General features: G+C 51.9%; 1 protein-coding gene across 3 annotated transcripts in view; it reads right to left on the reverse strand.

Annotated features, from left to right (window-relative positions):
- The window catches only part of G3BP2 (G3BP stress granule assembly factor 2), a 28,302-nt gene extending 23,001 nt beyond the window's left edge, over positions 1-5,301 (reverse strand). The window contains exon 1 of one of the 3 annotated variants that reach the window (XM_075089917.1): positions 5,106-5,301. The gene's annotated coding sequence lies outside the window, so the exon portion shown is untranslated. Of the gene's footprint in view, positions 1-4,465; positions 4,625-5,105 lie in introns of those variants that run through there. The other 2 variants (XM_075089918.1, XM_075089916.1) reach the window with 2 other exon arrangements.
- Positions 5,302-6,295: the final 994 nt, after the last annotated feature.

Below are 6,295 nucleotides of genomic sequence, written 5' to 3' on the forward strand. Positions count from 1 at the left end.
TGGAGTTATTTCCACGGTCACTTCTTTCAATAAAACAAAAACAATGGGAGAGTTAGCACAGAAGGCAATTATTTGTTATTTGCGTGCAAAGATAAGCAAATGCACAAAAGCAGAAAGGCTATTTTCCTCAGAAGAGCAACATCAAGCACAACTGCAGGACAGTGCTGAAATAAATGGTAACATTCGTTCCACTTTGTGACAATATCCCAGCTACATTCTGTTCCATTGTGGTACAAGATTGTTACAGGCTTTCCTCAGCTCTGCAAAAACCAGCTTTCGATAGCCCAGGATAACAAATGCCAGCCGCGACAAATAAACTAAGAAGTTAGCCTCTGCAAGAAGATGAAACTGTTAAGGGCTAAAAGGAGGAGATACAGCTCATGTTAGGACAGTTATGCTGAACTATTTGGGAACCAACTGCTATAATAATTTCTCAAGTCCGCACTGAATGAATAGCATGGAAATTCACTCAGCCTGTAATCATCTTCATACATAAAATGGTATTTATTAAACTGTTTTGGTCACTTTCTCAACTATATATATAAAAAACCCCTAACCTAAACAAACCCAACCTTTCACCCATCACTTTGCACAGGAGGGCAGCAGCAATTTGTTTCTGATGATGTACTGAAGGCCACTGTGCACTGACCAGTCAAAATGTTCACTGGCATGCACCTTGCTCAATAAGCAGCTCTTATATTACAGAAGCCTTTTTTCCCCTAAAATATATGTAAGCTTTCTCATTATTATTTCCCTTATCCTGTAGAGAAAGGAAGTGTGACTAGGCATCTGTGGCAAGGCGTTCAGTTACCTGAGGTGACGATTTAGCTGCAGAACGGTGGCGTACGTGCTCAAATTCAGGTATCCAGAGAACATGCTTTGGCCTTTCGCACAAAGTCTCTGGTTTTGCCAAAAGAGACAGTTCAAAGCCACCTCCATCCTGTTCCAAGACAGACCAACGACAGTGACGCTGTGTGGCTGCTTCACCAATTTTACTTAATAAAAAAAAAAAAAAAAAAAAAAAGCTTAACTAAGTTCTGACAGGAGCTTGAGAAAGTGTCTTGTGCACGTGACGGTAACCTCCATCAAGACAAACTTTTAAGGTCTGCGAGGGAGACACAGGCTTCACCATTTGTTCTCCTAAAAAATTATGTGCAAGTAAAATATTTTGTTTTATTGATAAGCAAATTTCGTCCTCTGCACAATTCTTCCACAGAACAATTTGTTCATGACTAAAGGCGCACAGTCATCGAGCTCTAGTTTTACATAAATTTGCAACAGTGTGGCTTGTTCTTAAATCCACAAGTTGGCAACTCGTGCCCAAGCTGCTGATCAGATTTGAATATACCACTTACACCAAAACCAAAATTGGGCAAAATGATCTTGCAACTTAGAAGGATGCTCCCCACACAGGGAGCACGCTAGGCAAAGCCACGAGGGACACCGTGCCTCTTCCAAACCACAGGAGCAGAGGGAGAACAAAAGGGAAGGGGAAAGCAGCTTTCACAATCTTGGACAGGTTTCTCCTAAATCCAGATTATCACTTCTAAACAGCATTTCCAATTGTAGACGAACAAATAACGCCTTCAGGAGGGTGCCTGCTACCGCGATCCATAAGGCTGACTCCGAGATCCCGCCTCTGCAACACATTGTGTGAGCACCTGCACCTTGAATAAAGCTAAAAAAACCGAATGGCAACTCACAGTCCAGTGGCACAAGCCAGGGCACCTGTAATACAGCCCTGCAGCAATGGCTGGCGAGTAGTCCATGGTAAAGTAAAATAAGCATCGACTGAAGTGAAAAAATACTGAAAGAGCAATCGAAAGTCCCAAACAACCCAGATCGGTACTGAAACCACCTTTTCTCTTGAGTGCTTTGCGAGGTAAGCACTCAGATCATCCGCCATCTGCAGTAAGGGCCAGCAAACCTGTATAATCTACCAGAATCCCTTTACTTTATGATCTCCTTTACCTAATCTGCTACAAACGCAATTGGCTGAGCCCCAAGGCACAGCACGCAAGCAGTTTTTTGTTTGGGTGTTGTTTTTTTGTTTTGGTTTTTTTTTTTTTTTGAGAGGACCTTAGTAGCACCCTGTATTTTAGGGGCATGACCACTATAGGGGAGCATCTTCTGGGCAGTTAAGCTGCACTATGCAAAAGAGATGACGCCCACCCAAATAGCAATAACAATAGCAACTGCGGCTAATGGCACCCCTGTTCTGGGGAAGCCACTGCATCTCTCTCCATCCCTCCGTCATCATCCAAAGCCAGGTTCAGTCCCTTTCTTCTGGTACCTCATCCGATATACCTACTACTCTGACATATTAATCTTTTCACATGTTCCTTGAGTTGCAATGCAGTTCTTCATTTGTCAAATAGCCTCAAAAGAAATGACATCCAGTGTCACAACTGCTCCAGTAAGAAGGCAGACTCAAAATCAACACTGTGCATTAAGATGCTGTATTTCCTCAGCATATTTTTAGCACTCTAAAATATTCCTTAAGTGTGACCATAGATGTATCCTTTTAAACTTCAGTTCCAGAAAGTAAAACATTTTATTCATAAGGACACCAGCAGATAAGTAGCCTGGATGGTCAGCTCCTTCTGTTTCCTCTTCAGCTTAAGCTGGCTATCACAGACATTCTGCTAATGGAAAAAATTATAAAATCCAGATCATAATCCCACATGTTGAGCCCGCATCTGCCAATTAGAACATTACAAGAGCATTTCAAATGGTAAACCAAGATTAGTCTCTTAGACCCAAGCTACCAGAGTCCACAACAAGAAGGAATCCTTAAGAATGAAAAGGCTTTCCTAGGGCAGGTATGGCCCTGTAGGCATACTTAGAATCACAATGAATACAGAACGCCTCGTTAATGATGAATTAACAGAAGCTATACCAGTTTGTCAGTACCAACACCTCGGCTCAGAATGCAAGCTGACAGCCCCTAGGTGCTATGATAATAGAGCTATCCTACCCTCAGGAACTCGGGTGTACATAGCAGCGCCTCCTCTATATTACTTCACGTGAAGCCTGCCGCACAGCACTGAGCAGGACGGCATGGCCTCTGCTGCAGAGCAACCATTTCTTGTAAGGCGGTCACTGATCTTCATTTTGCTACTAGTCCCTAATTAAAAGTGTCCGTAACAGAAAAGAAGAAAAAAACCTGAGATATCTGAGACAGCAGAGAGTGCTTTCTACCAAAAAATAAATGCTTACTGAGAGAGGGTATCTTTCCCCTCGTATTCCTCTATTCCATTACAGACCAAACAATACTGCGCTGGCTTTATACATACAGGTTGCGTATAAGTAGCCTACCTGCACAAGGACTGAGCACAGAGCAAAATAACTTACCCTACTTCTTAGCAGTTCAAAAATATCTTGGGTATCTTTACGCTTCTTTCTGTAGCAAAGCAGAACACTTGAAATGCCTAGGATACAACAGAGGGTTCGGGAACTGCCAAACCCACACGGAAGGCCACAATAACAAAACCTATATGGCCGACTAAGTCTTTCTGGTTGAAACCAAACAATAATCTCATATTTGGTCACTCTCTACTGCGTTAGTTCTTTCACAGAGCGGTACTTGGCAGGAAGCTCAAGATCCAGGGTCACCTCACTAACCAAGGGATTTAAGAGCTTTGTGGTGGGGACGCTTCTGTGTGCTCAGGCTGGGACTGCAATGACCTCTGCTTTAGCCCTCCAAGGCTAAGGAGAGCACATCGAGCTCAGCTTGGAAGACAAGTGAGGGAAGCCCGGAGAAAATCTACTCGAGGCATCCAGATCTGCAGAATAAAAGGTGCTCGCAACAACTTCAGCCATATTACATGTGAAAACAGGGAAGCTCAGGTTGCGGCTGGGGAAGGAGGCGGCAGAGAAGGCGAGGTCCGCAGAGCTGGGAGAGATCTTGCAGCCAGCGATGCCACCGCAGTACCGACGGGTAAAAGAAGAGGAGGTGTCGCCGGGCCGCGATGGGAAGCTGAGGTCGGCTCTGCAGCGCAAGCCAGGCCAGGGAGCGGCATCCCGCCCGCGCGCAAACCCGGACGGCTCCGGGGGCCCCCGGGAGGCGAGGCGTGAGGCCGGCCGGGGGACAGGCGAGCGCGGGGCCCGGCGCCGCAGCCGGCGCCCAGCGGGGCAGGGCCGGGGGCGCTTCTCCGCAGCGTCCCCCCGCCGCCAGGCATGGAGCGATGGCCGGCGGGCGCCGCGCTGCGCCGTGCCGCCAAGGTGACGGCGAACAAAAGCCCCCCCCGCCGCCGCCGCCGCCTCCGCCGCCGCCGCCTCGCAGCGGGCTCGGAGCCGGGCCGGGCCCCAGCGGCCCAGCCCGGCAGGGGCGGGCGACAGAGGACAGGACCAGGCCGTAGGGCGCTGCCGCCCGCCGCGCGCCGCTCCCCTCAGCCGCACGACCGTTAAACCGCCGCCCGCCCGCCCTGGCGGTGGGGCCTATCCCCGATCCCTCACCGCTCACCTAGGGAAGAGGTCCGGGTGCGCGGGGCCGGGGCTCGTCCCCCGGGGCCTGCTGGGCGTCGGGAGCGGCGGGCGTGTCCCTCGGCGTGTCCCGCGGCGGGGGCGGGGCGGCGCGGGCGGCCGGGGCGCGGCGGCGGCGGCGGCGATGTCACGGCCGGGCGGGGGAGGGGCGGCCGGGGCGCCCGTGCGCGCGTGCCTGTGCGTGCGTGCCTGCGCGCCTGCGCAGAGAGACGGGGCGGGAGGGGCCGCGAGAGGGGGCGGGGCGGGCGCGTGTGCTCAGCCCCCATTGTCTGCGGTCTGTTCGCGCAGGGCGGAGCGGGGCTCCCTCCGTGCCCGCTCAGCCAATCGCCGCCGCGCTTCCGCGGTGACGCCAGCCGGAGCGCGCGCTTCCCGCCGGGAGAAGGTGGGCGGGGCGAGCTGCTCTTAATGGCGGCAGGTAACCGTTCTGCTGGGTCTCAGGTGCCGGTGCCCGTGCCGCAACTATCGCAGGACCTTCGTGAGCGTCCTCCCTCCCCCGGTACCGCCGGAGGTACGTGTGCGCCGCCGGCCGCGGCACAGCCTGGGCAGGGGTGCCGGTAGGGCGGGCGGGGCCCGCGGGCAGTGAGCTCCCTGGGGTTACCGGGGCGTCCCGCTCCTCTCACCTCACTTCCGCGGGTCGGCGTCCTCGGACCGCCCGCGGCGGCCCGCGCTGCACGGTGCGCTGCGGCGACCTGCAGGGCGCGGGTCTGCGGCGGTGTTTCCGCGCGGAGGTTCCCCTCTACTCGTAACTCAAGAGTTCAGCGCTCCTCTCTGAAATAGATACTGGTGTTATGGTGGGATCTGAAATAACGATCGTGTGTCACATGTCAACTAATTCCTTCCTGAAGCGACCGAGGCGGGACCCTGCAATGGGCTGTGTCCCCAGGCTCTGTCTCTGAGAAGACTGCCTTGTCCCGCGGACTGCAAGGTGTCGGACTGCTGAGGTGCAAATGCCTTCAGCAGTCGGGGCATGTCAAATATCTTCATCAGAAAAAAATAACTCTAATTCTGTAAGGCTGTGTAATGATGGAAGACTTTGAAATAAAGAACTTTGTTTTGTGGGAGAACCTGGTTTCAGATGTTTTCTTTGGTGAGGGCTGGTGTCTTCTTGTGCCTGGCTTGCATGTTTCTGGTGGGTTCTGGTGTGTGTCTGCCACAGGCCCAGGAAGGTAAATAACTTGAACCACCTCATGGGGAAGGGGGGATTCTTAGCCTTTATGGTACCCAAAGCTGTTTCACTGAAGATCAAGATTTGTTTTTTTCTGAAGAACCCTGTTTTTCTGCTAGTGGGCAATGAGGTGTGAGAGGGTATCTAGCAACTGCAGGCTGGGACAGCTGTGTGTGAGCTGGCTCCAGCTCAGCTCTGTTGGATCAATTTGCTGTGGGAAAAGGGCAATGGGTAAAGGGTGTCAGAGATGCACAGACCCTCAGGGTGCAACCTGCTGTGTTGCCTTGGGTGGAGGGAAGGCACGGTTAGGTGTGAGCTGTGACTGCGGGCTGGCTTTGTCCTTGTGCAGCTCGTGAAACTGCTGACATGGCTGTGTTTGCTGTAAAGCACTTGGTTATTTTCTTTATCAGGGAGCTTTCCTTACTGCCCAGCAAGGCAGAAGTCCTCTGCTCTCCAAGCCAGGTGGTGTTTGTGCAGGGGGAAAAACAGGGTTGGTGGAAAAATGAAAACTAGGTTGTTTTGTTTGGTTCCCAGTGGCACAGCAGAGCACTGGAGAAATCTGGTTTCAGAGGAAGTTTGCATGTCCTTGCCCATTATGGAAGGTCATGTGGGGGAAAAAGCAGGTGCTTTGAAAAGGTGCTTCCC

This window comes from Phalacrocorax aristotelis, chromosome 4 (genome assembly GCF_949628215.1).
Source record: "Phalacrocorax aristotelis chromosome 4, bGulAri2.1, whole genome shotgun sequence".
NCBI classification, from domain to species: Eukaryota; Metazoa; Chordata; class Aves; order Suliformes; family Phalacrocoracidae; genus Phalacrocorax; species Phalacrocorax aristotelis.